At 44.5% G+C, this 14,409-nt stretch overlaps 1 pseudogene; it reads right to left on the bottom strand.

Annotated features, from left to right (window-relative positions):
• Positions 1 to 7,448: 7,448 nt before the first annotated feature.
• LOC122113672 lies at positions 7,449 to 8,162 on the bottom strand (annotated as a pseudogene).
• Between the last annotated feature and the right edge of the window lie 6,247 nt (positions 8,163 to 14,409).

Raw genomic sequence — 14,409 nt, 5'->3', positions numbered from 1 at the left:
ACTCAGGGGCCTCATGCTCTTGCTCACAGCTGGTACTGGCACTCTACCAGTTGAGCTATATCTCTGTCTGGATTTTTGCTGGTTAATTGGAAATGGAGTTTTGCAGATTTTTCTGTCTGACTTCAAACCATGATCCTCTAGATCTCAGCCTCTTTATTTATTTATTTTTGGGTCCGGTCATGGACACTGAACTCTGGGCCTGGACGCTGTCCCTCAGCTCTTTAGCTCAAGGCTAGCGCTGTACCTCTTGAGCCATAGTGCCACTTCTGGCTTTTTTTTTTCTTTTTGCTTATGTGGTACTGAGGAATTGAACCAGGGCCTCCTGCATGCAAGGCAAGCGCTCTACCACTGAACCACCTTCCCAGCTCCCTCAGCCTCTTTAATAGTTAGGACTACAGGCCTGAGACACTGTGCCTAGCTTGGTCTCTTTTTCTGTTCAAGTTGTTAGCACTAACTCTTATTTTGTAGGATTCATTTCCAGAGCAAGTGAAGTTTTCCCAGGTTCTCGTGGTCTGCCCCCACCCCTCCCATAATGTTTCAGTGATCATCCTACTTAAGATTTTATTGTAGCAATGAGGAAGAGAAAAAAGAACAAGAAATGGAAAAGACAACAGGAGGGAAGATAGGAGGAGTTAATGCTTAATGTGGGTCAGTGGAGATGAATGGTGCTGGTCCTTGTCTAGCAGTGTGTGTGTGTGTGTATGTGTGTGTGTGTGTGTGTGTGTGTGTGTGTGCTTATTGCCATTGAGCTGGACACACACTTAAAAATGGTAGATATTGTGTGTTTTATTTAGCTTCAGTTACTAGGATGATTAAATCACTGAAATTGGCTACTTATGAAGAAAAGAGGTTTGTGTAGTTCCGAGACTTGGAGGCTCAAGCATCGGCTCCACTCTGTTTTCATCCTGTTGTGGGAGGTAGCAGTCACAGGAGCTCCTCCTATGTGGGCTCCAGAGAAAAATACTTTTTTTTTTTTTCCAGTCACGGGGCCTGAACTCTGGGACTGGGTGCTGTCCCTCAGCTCTTCAGCTCAAGGCGAGCGCTCTGCCACTTGAACCACAGCGCCAATTCTGGCCTCTTCTGCTTATGTGGTGCTGAGGAATCGAACCCAGGGCCTCATGCATGCAAGGCAAGCACTCTACCACTGAGCCACCTTCCTAGCCCAAAAAATACTTTTATAACAACCCTCTAATGAGACCTGATTTTTTTTTTTTTTATGCTGGTATAGTAACTCAAGCCTGTAATTCATGCTACTTAGAAAATGAAGACCAGGGTTTTGTGGTTTGAGGCCAATTTTTTTATTTTTTATTTTGGGTCTGGTCGTGGGACCTGAACTCTGGGCCTGCGCTGTCCCTCAGCTCTTCAGCTCAAGGCTAGCGCTCTACCACTTGAGCCATAGCACCACTTCCGGCTTTTTTATTTTCTGCTTGTGGTGCTGAGGAATCGAACCCAGGGCCTCATGCATGCAAGGCAAGCGCTCTACCACTGAGCCACCTTCCCAGCCCTGAGGCCAATTTTCAAGACTTGATATCAGTCAATGACTGGGTACAGTGGTACATCCCAGTCAGCTCAGCTACAAATGGATGGATCAGGGATAAAGCAAGACCCTATCTTGAAAATAAGCAACTCAAAAGGTCTAGCAGAGTGACTCAGGTGATAGTGTACCTACCTGGCAAACACAAGCCCTGGGTTCAATTGCTAGTACATCTAAAAGACTTACTTTTTGTGTATGGTGCTTGGGTTTGAATTTAGGTCTTGTACCTAGGCAGTTACTCAACCACTTGAGTCATACCTCCAGCCCAACCTTTTTTTTTTTTTTTTGGGTCAGGTCGTGGGGCCTGAACTCTGGGCCTGGGCGCTGTTCCTCAGCTCTTCAGCTCAAGGCTAGCGCTCTACCACTTGAGCCACAGTGCCACTTCCGGCTTTTTTTCTTTTTGCTTATGTGGTGCTGAGGAATCGAACCCAGGGCCTCATGCATGCAAGGCAAGTGCTCTACCCCTGAGCCACCTTCCCAGCCCCCAACCTTTTTTTTTTTGCATTAATTTTTCAAGTAGTGCTTTTTTCCATCTATCTCAGCCTCCTATGTAGCTAGAATTGCAGGCATGAACTAGCATGCCCAGCTTGTTTTTAAGACAGTGTCTCACTAAATTTTTTTTTTTTTTTTTTGCTCTAGGGTGGCCTATCTCAGACCACGATCCTCTCATTGCTTCCTCATGCATAGTTGGGATTATAGACATGCACCATTCCACCACATGTGAAGAGAGTTACTGCGCACGCACACCTGTGTGTGTGCGCTCATGCACATGCATGCATGCATCCATCCATGAGTCCGTGTGTCTGTGTGTCCTGGGGCTTGAACTCAGGGCCTGAGCATTGTCCCTGTGCTTTTATGCTCAAAGCTAGTGTTCTACCATTTGAGCCACACCTCCACTTCTGGTGTTTTGGTACCTTATTGGGGATAAGAGCCACAAACCCTCTTGCTCAGGTTAACTTCCAATTGCCATCCTCAGATCTCAGCCTCCTCAGTAGCTAGGATTACAGGTGTGAGCCACTGGTGCGCAGGCTGACAAGAGTTTTAACTTAATCTTTTTGGGGGTTGGACCCCCAGTGATCCAAGGATCTTTCAGTAAGCTCATATGCTCACCTTTGAGAGCTTCTGCTACCTCCAGGCTTTTGGAGTACAAGCCACATTCAAAGGGTGCTTTGCATGTCTACTTTTATTTTCCCTTGTGGGATCCTCCTGGGTAAAGTGTTGAGGGGTCCAGGCTTCTTTTCCATCTTGATTACTGGAAGATTTATCAGCCCTCTTTTGTGTGTGTGTGTGTGTGGGGGTGTGTGTGTGTGGGGTGTGTGGGGTGTGTGTGTGTGTGTGTGTGTGTGTGGTGTGTGTGTGGGGGTGTGTTGTGGGTTGTGTGGGGTGTGTGTGTGTGTGTGTGTGTGTGTGTGTGTGTGTGTGTGTGTGTGTGTGTGTGTGGTGCTGCAACTTAAAATCAGAGCCTCTCAATCTTGTTTGGCTTTTTTACTCAAGGCTGTTACCATCACTTGAGTCACAGCTATACTTCCTGCTTTTTGGTGGCTAATTGGAAGTAAGAGTCTCTCATACTTTCTTGTTTAGACTGACTTTGAACTGTGATCCTCAGTTCTCAGCTTCCTGAGTAGCTGGGATTATACTCACCTATCTTTTCTTTTTATCTTAGGGGCTCACTGTGTGTCCCAGGCATCAAACTTGGAATATTCCTGCCTCAGCCTCCTGAGTACTAGGATTACATACAAGCCTATGCAAATAGTCCTGGCTCTTGACCTTAGTTTTCTCCAAAGTAAACTCCAGATGGTGTCAACTCTCTCCCAGACTTTAGATCAAGTGATAAGCATACAAATGGCTGCTAGGCTGATTTCATTGCTTACCCTTCTCTAATCTTGACAGATAAGACAACATTCTCCCAGTTTATATGAATGCAAAGGCACTCTGGGAGAGGAAATGTGCACTGCTAAACTCAAATGCCCTTTCGATAAGAATAGGGAAGAGCAAATGAGTCAAATCTGTAACCAGCTCACGAGAAAATGACACTCATTTCCATCATTAGCCACGAGGGAAATGCAAATGACATCTCAGACATCTCTGAGGCCAGCTGTAATCAGAAAGACATAATAAATCTTGGAGAGGATGTGGGAGACTTGGAACCCTCAGATACTGTTGGTAGGAATGCAAAAGAGTACAGCTGCTTTGGAAAGTGCTTTGGCAGTTTCTCAAATAGTCAAATCTATGACTTAAACCATATGACCCAGAAATTGCTCTCCTAAATGAATTCTTCAGAGAATTAAAAAAATATAAGACAAGCATGGTGGAACACCAACCTGTAATCCCAGCTACTTAGGAGGCAGAAACAGGAAGATTGAAAGTTCAAGACCAACTTGGACTACATAGCAGAAACTCTAACTCAAGACCAACCAAACAAAAATATGCCCACACACCAAACAAAATACATGTAAGTAAAGCTGGGTCCTGGTGACTCTTGCCTGAGGATCATAGTTCAAAACCAGCCCAGGCAGAAAAGTCTATGAGATTCTTGTCTCCAACTAATCAGTAAAAAAAACCAGAAGTAGGGCTGGGAAGGTAGTTCAGTGGTAGAGTGCTTGTCTTGCATGCATGAGGCCCTTGGTTCGATTCCTCAGCACCACATAAGCAAAAAGAAAAAAGCCAGAAGTGGCGCTGTGGCTCAAGTGGTAGAGCGCTAGCCTTGAGCTGAAGAGCTGAGGGACAGCGCCCAGGCCCAGAGTTCAGGCCCCATGACCGGACCAAAAACAAACAACAACAACAACAAACCAGAAGTAGTACTGTGGCTCAAGTGATAAAGTACTTTCCTTGAGTAACAAGACTCAGGGACAGTGCTCAAGCCCTGAGTTCAAGCCCCAGTACTGGCACAAAAAACAGAATAAGGCATGTAAGTATGTAAGTGAATGTACATAATCATATTACTCTTAATAGCAAAAAGTAAAAATGATTTTCTTTCTTTGTTTCTTTTTTTTTTTTTTGTCTGCCATAGAGCTTGAATTCAGAGCCTGAGTGCTCTTTTGCTCTAGGGTACTAAAGTTCTTGCTCTAGGCTAACACTGTACCACTCTGAGTCACGGTGCCACATCCGGTTTTCTGGTGGTTTATTGGAGATAAGAGTCTCGTGGACTTTCCTGCCCAGGTTGGCTTTGAACTATGATTCTCAGATCTCAGCCTCTTGACTAGCTAAGATTACAGGTGTGAGCCACCAATGCCTGGCTGTGGAAATGATTCTCATTTCCATCAATTGATAAATGGGTAAATAAAAATATATACAATAAGCCGGGCTCCGGTGGCTCATGCCTGTAATCTTAGCTACTCAGGAGGCTGAGATCTGAGAATCACAATTCAAAGCCAGCCGGGGCAAGGAAAGTCCATGAGACTCTTATCTCCAATAAACCACCAGAAAACCGGATGTGATGCTGTGGCTCAAGCGGTAGAGCGCTGGCCTTAAGCTGAAGAGCTGAAGGATAGCACCCAAGCCCAGAGTTCAAGCCCCACGACCACCTCCCCCCAAAAAATACATATATATACAATAGAGTATTACTTGATTTTGTAAATGTGTTCCTCCTTCACCTGAAGGTCATGTATTGAAACCTAACCTTAATGTGATGGTGACCACTTTGTAAAATGTTTAAGGTACGAGGGTGGGGCCCTCATGAATAGAATTAGTGCCCTTATAAGAAGAGATAGAGGAGAGCCTGTCTCCACTGTGGGCCCAAGGCTGGATACAAGGAGAATATGGCCATCTGAACCAAGAGGGTGGTCTTCACTAGAAGCCACCCATGTTGGCACATTGATATTGGAGTTCCCACCTAAGAACTGTGAGAAACAGATTTTTGTTATTTAAGCCATGTGGTTTTGGCAGTTTTCTATAGTAGCTCAAGCCGATGCAGACATTTAGCAATGAAAATGACTGAAGTAGAGTTGGGGATGTAGCTCCTGGGTAGAGTGCTTGCATAGAGTGCATGAAATGTTTAATGCATTCACAGTCATTGAAGAAAGAAGTAGTCACACACAAAAGGTCACATAATGTACAACTGCATTTACATGATACTCAGAATAAGCCAGTCTAGAAACAGAAGGAAGACTCTTGGTTTCTGGAGCCTGGGGTGGCATGAGAAGGCCCAGAGGGATGATGATTAAGATGACTGACATGCTCAGAATTAACAAGATATGATGGCACCAGCCTTTAATCCCAGCTCCTCAGAGGCACATGTAGGAGGATGCAAGGTAGGCAGTTAATGAAACTTTTTTTTTTTTTTTTTGTCGGTCATGGGGCTTGAACTCTGGGCCTGGTCGCTATCACTCAGCTCTTCAGCTCAAGGCGAGTGCTCTACCACTTGAGCTAGAATTATAGGCGTGAGCCACCAGCGCCCAGCAGTTAAGGAAACTCTTAATCTTAAAAAAAAAAAACAAAAAACTAAGCATGGTAGTACAAGCCTGTAGTCCTAGCTCTTTCAAGTGGCAGAGATCTAGGTTCAAGGCCACTAGGGGCCAAAACAAAACCAGTACTAGGAGAGATTGGAGTTCAGGGAATTACAAATAGGAGGGTTGCAGTCCAGACTTGTCTGGGCATAAAAGGAGACCCTACCTCAAAAATGATCAATGCAAAAAAAAATAGCTGGCTGAGTGGTTCACCTGTAGAGAACTTCCTAGTAAGTATAGCATGTATGAGGCCCTGGTTCAGTCCCCAATATCACAAAAATTAGATACATAAAATTTAGTTTCTTCAGGGCAGTACTGCCTCACACCTGTCATCCTAACTACTCAAGAAACTGAGATCTATGGGGCTGGGAAGGTGGCTCAGTGGTAGAGCGCTTGTTTTGCATGCCTGAGGCCCCGAGTTCGATTCCCTAGCACCACATAAGCATAAAGCAAAAAGCCGGAAGTGGCACTATGGCTCAAGCGGTAGAATGCTAGGCTTGAACTGAAGAGCTGAGGGACAGTGCCCAGGCCCAGAGTTCAGGCCCCATGACTGGACCCCCCCCCCAAAAAAAAAAAAAAGAAACTGAGATCTGGAGGATCCAAGTTCAAAGCTAACACAGGTAGAAAAGTCCTCAAGACTCCATCTCCAAAATAACCAGCAAAAAGTATGGCTGGAGACATGGCTCAAGTGGTAGAACTTCAGATTTCTTTTGGGGGGGGGGGGGTCCGGTCATGAGGCTTGAACTCTGGGTCTGGGCACTGTCCCTTAGCTCTTCAGCTCAAGGCTAGTGCTCTACCACTTGAGCCACTGCACCACTTCCGGCTTTTTTGCTTTTTGCTTATGTGGTGCTGAGGAATCGAACCCAGGGCCTCATGCATGCAAGGCAAGCGCTCTACCACTGAGCCACCTTCCCAGCCCTAGAACTTCAGATGTAAGCAAACAAAACTGAAGTTCTGTGTTTGAGGCCTAGAACTGGCCAAAGTGTGGGAGGATGTTCAGTTATTTCTATTGAGGTTGATAAAAAATGTTCTATGATTGATGGCAGAGATGTTTGCACAATTCCAAGGCTATACTAAATGACACTGAATTGTGTCCTTCAGGTGGAAGAATAATCTCAACCCAGCTGTTTAATTGAGGGCAGTAGTCTCATGCTATGGGCAGCTAACAGTGATGTATAAAGGTAGTATATAGGATGGGATGGGGTAGGGCCAGACTGAGGTCAGTGCAGCTAAGTCCTGCTCAGAGGCTATTAGTGCAGGGTGGACTGCACTTCCTCCTGGTGGTGGAGGGGGAAACTTGGAATTTTGGTTTTATTTATTTAATTTTTTATTGTGAGAATACCATACAGAGGGGTTACAATTACATGGGCAAGGTAATGAGTACATTTCTTATCAAGCATTGTTGCCTCCTCCTTTGTTTTTCCTTCCCATTCTTTCCCATCTCCCCCTCCACCCTTGAATTTTTTTTCACTGTTGTTTAGTTTTTATTCATAATCATAAACTTAACTCTGCAATCCAGCTAGATTTGGAGGGGAGGAAAGGAAAACATGGAACCCAAAGAACTGCAGTGAGAGCACAAAGATGACAGGATATCTCAAGCAGATGGGGTGGAAGGGTGCGCTCCTGAGCTACAGAAGGAATGGTCTGGTGGTTATGGTAAACCAAATCAAATGTATTAGAGTTGTCCGCAGTCGGTAATGGTGACCTTCTTGCTGGGCTTGCCATTCCCGGACCCAAAGCCCTGCATGGCTTCCATGACTTCCATGCCCTCTTTCACCTTCCTAAAGACCACATGCTTGCCGTCCAAGCAATCAGTCTTGACAGTGCAGATGAAAAACTGGGAACCATTTGTGTTTGGTCCAGCATTTGCCATGGACAAGATGCCAGGACCTGTATGCTTCAGGATGAAATTCTCATCCTCAAATTTCTCTCCGTAGATGGACTTGCCACCAGTGCCATTATGGCATGTTTAGTCACCACCCTGACACATGAATCCTGGGATAATCCTGTGAAAGCAGGGACCCTTATAACCAAATCCTTTCTCTCCAGTGCTCAGAGCACGAAAGTTTTCTGCTGTCTTTGGGACTTTGTCTGCAAACAGCTTGAAGTAGACGAGGCCCAAGGGCTTGCCATCAGTGGCGGTGGGGTTGACCATGGCTGGCAGCTGGTAACCACAAGCGACAGTGGTGTCTGCAAAGCGCGAATTTTTTTTAATCTGCATAGCTGTATAGCCAGGTGCCAGTGGTTCACACCTGTAATTCTAACTACACAGGAGGCTAAGATCTGAGGATTGCGATTCGAAGCCAGCCCAGGCAGAAAAGTCTGTGAAACTCTTATCTCTAATAAACTACTTAGAAAAAGCTGGAAGTAGTGCTGTGACTCCAATGGTATAGTGGTCATCTAGAACAAAGAGGATCAGGGACAGTGCCTAGGCCCTAAGTTCAAGGCCTAGTACCCACAAAAAAAAAAAAAAAAGTTTCATTGTGACATTTCCACACAAGCACAAAACATATTCTTTTGTTTTTGTTTTTGTTGGTCATGGGGCTTGAACTCTGGGTTTGGGCGCTGTCCCTCAGCTCTAGGTGAGCACTCTACTGCTTGAGCCACAGCACCACTTCCAGTTTTCTGGTGGTTAATTGGAGCTAAGAGTTTCACAGACTTTTCTGCCTGGGCTGGCTTTGAACTGTGATCCTCAGCCTCCTGAGTAGCTAGGATTACAGGCGTCAGCCACTGGTGCCTGGCCACAACATATTCTTGGAGAGCCCTCCCCCCAGTTATTCTCTCAATCCTACTCCCTCTTCTTCTTTTTTAAAATGCCATCCTGGGGCTTGAACTGAGGTTCTGGGCATTTTCCCTGAGCTAGCACTCTATTATTTGAACCACAGCTCCACTTTGGCCTATTGGTCATTAATTGGAGTTAAGAGTCTCATGGACTTTACTGCTTGAGCTAGCTTGAAACCATGATCCTCAGATCTCAGCCTCCTGAAAAGCTAGGACTATAGCTGTGAGCCACTGGTGCCCAGTTCCACTCCCTCTTTTAAAACAATTTCAACAGGCTTCATTGTTCTGTTTTCCTATAAAAGGTATTTTCATGCCAGTAAGTTATATGGATCCTGTTCATGCTCACTCACCCTCTCCCTTAGTCCTCTACCACCCCCTTTACCCCACTGGTGCCCACCACTTCATCACAGCATGGTTTCCTTTCCTGTCATTATTCTTAGTGTGTATTAATTACACCAAGGGGTTTCACTGTAGTATGTCAGACATGCATATATTATGCTTTGCTCAGACTAACTGTCTCTCTGGCTTCCTCTTTCCCTGCCCCGATTCTATTGATCAGCAGTTTTCATTAGGTTCCTTATGCTGTCTTCATGCACAGTTGTACTGTATTGCAAAACTACTCATCCTTTACCTTTCTTTTTCCTCTCCTCACCTCCCCTCATTTTCCTACATAGTCCCTTGGTTAGAATCATGTTCTCTCTATATGTGTGTGTAATAGATATTTACCTGTGCATGAATATATATTATATATTTTTATTACATATTTTTTTGTTGTTGTTGGTTGTGGGGCTTGAATTCTGGGCCTGGGCGCTGTCCCTCAGCTCTTCAGCTCAAGGCTAGTGCTCTACCACTTGAGCCACAGCACCACTTTCAGTTTTCTGATGGTTTATTGGAGATAAGAGTCTCACGGGGGCTGGGAAGGTGGCTCAGTGGTAGAGCCCTTGCTTTGCATGCATGAGGCCCTGGGTTCGATTCCTCAGCACCACATAAGCAAAAAGAAAAAAGCCGAAAGTGGTGCAGTGGCGCAAGTGGTAGAGCGCTAGCCTTGGGCTGAAGAGCTGAGGGACAACGCTCAGCTTTGAACCCTGATCTTTAGATCTCAGCCTCCTGAGTAGCTAGGATTACGGGTGTGAGCCACCGGTGCTAGCACTCTACTACTTGAGCCACAGTACCACTTCTGGCTTTTCTGTATGTGTGTGTGTGTGTGTTTTATAACATGGTACTGATGAATTGAACCCAGGGCTTTATGCATGTTAGGCAAGCACTCTACCACTAAGCCACATTCCCAGCCCTCAATATGTATATTTTTTTAGGTCTAGCTTGTGCTGATAAGAAAAAACATAACTGGCTTTTTTTGGCTTGATTTATTCAACATGATTCTCTCTAATCCTGTCCATTTTCCTGAAATAATATGATTGATTGATTGATTTCCTTTCCTTTTTTTTTTTTTTTCTTATCGGTAGTGGGGCTTGAACTCTGGGCCGCACTGTCCCTCAGGCTCTTCAGCTCAAGGCAAGTGCCTTGAGCCATAGCACCACTTCCAGTTTTCTGGAGGTTAATTGGAGATTAGAGTCTCATGGATTTTCCTGCCCAGGCTGGCTTTGAACCTTGATCCTTAGATCTCAGTGTCCTAAGTAGCTAGGATTACAGGCATGAGCTACAGGTATCCAGTTGTTTGTTTGTTTGTTTGTTCCTTCCTTCCCCCTCCTCCTTCCTTCTTTCTTTTTCTTTTCTTTTTTCTTTTTTTTTGTTTTGGTGCCAGTTCTAGAACGTGAACTCCAGGCCTAGGCACTGTCCCTGAACTTTTTTTGCTCAAGGCTAGTGCTCTACCACTTGAGCCACAGCTTCTCAGACTTTTCTGCCCAGATGGTTTGGAACTATGATCCTCAGATCTCAGCCTCCTGAGTAGCTACAAGTGTAAGCCACCAGCATATGGCTTTATTTTTCTTTATGGTTGTGTAATATATATATATATATATATATATATATATATATACATATATATATATATATACATATGCATATATTAAACATAAGCATGAAGGTATCTTTCTGTATATTGTTCTACTCTCCTTTGGATATGTGTTCTATAGTGGTAGGTCAGGGTTAGATGGGCAAGTGCTATTTTAGTCTTTTGAGGAACTTCCATACTGATTTCATAGTGCTTGTACTAGTTTACATTCCCACCATCAGTGTGTGTGAGAGTTTCTTTTCCTTTTCCCCTAATTCTCATTAGCATTTGCTGTTGGTTTTCTTGATGACTGTCATTATGACTGGGGTAATATTAAATCTTAGTGTAGTTGTTTTTTTTTTTTTGTCAGTCATGGGGCTTGAACTCTGCACCTGGCTTAGCTCAAGGCTAGCGCTCTACTACTTGAGCTACAGTACCACTTCCTGCTTTCTGGTGGTTTATTGGAGATAAGAGTTTCACAGACTTTCCTGCCCAGGCTGGCTTTGAACCGAGATCCTCAGATCTCAGCCTCCTAGTAGCCAGGATCACAGGCATGAGCCACCAGCTCCCAGCTTTTTATTTTGTGTTGCTACTGGCACTTCAGAGCCTGGATGCTGTTCCTTAGTTTTTTGTTTTGTTTTGTTTTGCTTTGCTTTGCTGAAGATACTCTACCAATGAGCCATAGCTCCACTTCTGGTCTTTCAGTGGTTGATTGGCAATAAGAGTCTCACAGGCTTTCCTGCCAGGCTGGCTTCAAATCAGGATCCTCAGATTTCAGCTTCCTAAGCAGCTAGGGTTATAGACGTTAACCTCTGGCAACCTGCCTGAGTTCTTTGTACATGCTAGATATTAACCTTTTATATATTGAATAGCTGGAAAAGATTTGTCTCCCATTCCATGGATTGACCCTTGTTTCTGGTAATTTGATTCTTTTTTTACAACTTTTTTTGGGGGGGAAAGGGGATGCGGTCGTGGGGCCTGAACTCTGGGTCTGGGCACTGTCCCTCAACTCTTCACCTCAAGGCTAGCGCTCTACCACTTGAGCTACAATGTCACTTCCAGCTTTTTTTTTCTGCTTATGTGGTGCTGAGGAATCGAACCCAGGGCCTCATGCATGCAAGGCAAGCACTCTACCACTGAGCCACCTCCCCAGCCCACTAATTTGATTCTTTTGTAGTGAGGAGAATCTTTTTAATATAGTCCTGTTTGTCAAATCTTGTTCTTTTGCGCTGAGCAATCTGAGTCCTATTTAAAAATTAATTACCTGGACCTGTAACTTTTTTTTTTTTTGTCAATCATGGGGCTTGAACTCTGGGCCTGGGTGTTGTCCCTCAGCTCTTCAGCTCAAGGCGAGCTCTCTACTGCTTGAACCACAGCACCACTTCTGGTTTTCTGTGATTTACTGGAGGTAAGAATCTTATTGACTTTCCTGCCCGGGCTGGCTTTGAACTGCAATCCTCAGATCTCAGCCTCCTGAGTAGCTAGGATTACAGGCATCAGCTACTGGTGCCAGGCTTGGAACTGTAACTTTTACAGTTTACTCTATGTTTTCCTGTATTCACTTAAAAATTTCATGTCTTGCTGGGCACTGGTGGCTTAAGCTTTTAATCTCACCTACTCAGGAGGCTGAGATCTGAGGATCATGGTTCAAAGCCAGCCCACGTGGGAAAGTCCACGAGACTCTTATCTCCAATTAGCCACAAAAAGTCAGAAGTGGTTCCCTGGCTCAAGTGGTAGAGTGCTGGCCTTGAGTACCAAGCTCAGAGACAGCCCTTAGGCAAAGAGTTTAAGTCACAGGACTAGCAAACAAATAAAAACAAAAAAATTAAAGTCTTAACCGTGAGTTCTTTGACCCAGAGCTGATCTTCATACGTGTGAGAGTTAGAGGTCAAGTTTCTGTCTCCTGTTAGTGGGGATTTTTTGCTTCACTCAGTGGTTGGGAATGAGATCACCATTTAGGGGATGTCAGCCAAGAAGGCCCAACCCAATCCCACACAAGAATTGCTGTGGCTAATAGAGCCCCACTCCCTAACACCTCCTATCCCAACTGCAAACAGCCCAGGATACTTCCTGATGTTAACAAGGTTTGGTTTTTGGTTTCACGGTGCTGAGGATTGAACTCAGAATCTCAATACGTGCTAGCTATGGGCTCTACCATTTGAGCTATGCTCCCCCGCCCTCTTGTTTGTGATATGGAGAGTCTCACTAACTTTCCTGGGCTGGCCTTAACTGGTAATCCTTCTTGACCCTGCTTCCTGTGTAGCTTGGATTATAGGTGTGTACCCAAGACTTTTTTCCTTCCTCTTTTTTTTTCTTTTCTTTTTCTTTCTTTCTTTTTTTTTTCATGATAGGGATCAAACTCAGGACTTTATACCTGCTATACTATACAAGTGCTGGATTACTGAGCTATGTCCCAGCTCTACCCAAGGCTTTAAAAACATCTCTGTTACAATTTCCTGGCAATTGGGATAGGTCGTAGCATTTGCTTTTATTTATTCATTGCACAGTACTGGGAATGGAACCCTGGGCCTCGTGCATGCTAAGCAAGTACTCTGCTTCTGAGCCTCAGCTTTGACAGTACTGAGGTCAGAACTCTGGGCTTCACACTTGCTAGTTAGGTATCCTATCATTTCAGTCATACCCCAACCATTATTTATTTTTCAGATAGGATATTATTCCTCCCCACCCCCTCAAGCTGGCTTTGGATCTGGATTCTCCTACCCGTGCCTCTGGAGCAGCTGGGATTACAGAAATGTCTTACCATACCCATTATTGTTTGTCATGGTAGAGGGTCTTACTTTTTACCCAGCAGGCCTTGAATGGTACTCCTCCTATCTCTGCCTCCCAAGCAGCTGAGATTACAGCCATGAGCCACTGCACCAGGCCCATGTATTCTCTTTGGACTGGCATATAATTTTTTTCTGGTATATAATTTTGAACATATTTATGGGGTATGAAGTGATGTGTCAGTCTCTGCACATGTCTGCACTCTACTTTGGTTCCTTATACCAGCTGAAACAAACCAGGGTGGATCTGCGCCTCAGAACCTTTCTCTGGTTGAGAGAGGAACTCTTGGCTCTGGATTGCTACACTGGCTCTGACTTAGCTTTTGTTATTCATTGAAAGGTTATTTTTAGCCTTTGGGACTAGTTTTGGGGTAAGCCATTTGGGTACTTATGCAGCATTTTTTTTTTTAAACTGATCACGACTATTTTCAATTGGATAGAAGTTCTAAGAAGAAACATTTCCTTTTTAAGGCTGTGTTTCTCTGGCAGTTCTAAAGCCTAATCCAAAAAGATTAGCAAAAATAGCCACTGTTTAGTAGTTCAAATCTGGGAAATGCAGGCGACAAATAGACTTCTCGGAGCAATCTTCTCAAGATGAAAAGGAAAGAAGGAAAAAAAAAATAAGGGTCACCATCAGTAATGGCAAATTCCCTATTGGAACCAAATATTTTCTATTTTTAGCCAGGAAGCTAGCCTTTGGCAATGATACATAGCATATACCTGACTATAACCTCCCAAATTTAAAGTTATATTAAGGACTAGTTTTGGGGCATGGTGTCTCATGCCCGTAATCCTAGCTGCTTGGGAAACAAAGTATGGAAGCATTGTGGTTCTAGGCCAAGCCCAGGCAAAAAGTTAGTAAGATCTGGTGGGGCGTGTGTTAGGTGGCAGAATCACTGTTCAGCCTGGCCC

Source organism: Dipodomys spectabilis, unplaced genomic scaffold (genome assembly GCF_019054845.1).
Source record: "Dipodomys spectabilis isolate Male_0828 unplaced genomic scaffold, ASM1905484v1 ptg000098l, whole genome shotgun sequence".
NCBI lineage: Eukaryota > Metazoa > Chordata > Mammalia > Rodentia > Heteromyidae > Dipodomys > Dipodomys spectabilis.
The sequence above is the reverse complement of the archived record's forward strand: the minus strand, read 5'-3'. Positions and strand labels throughout refer to the sequence as shown.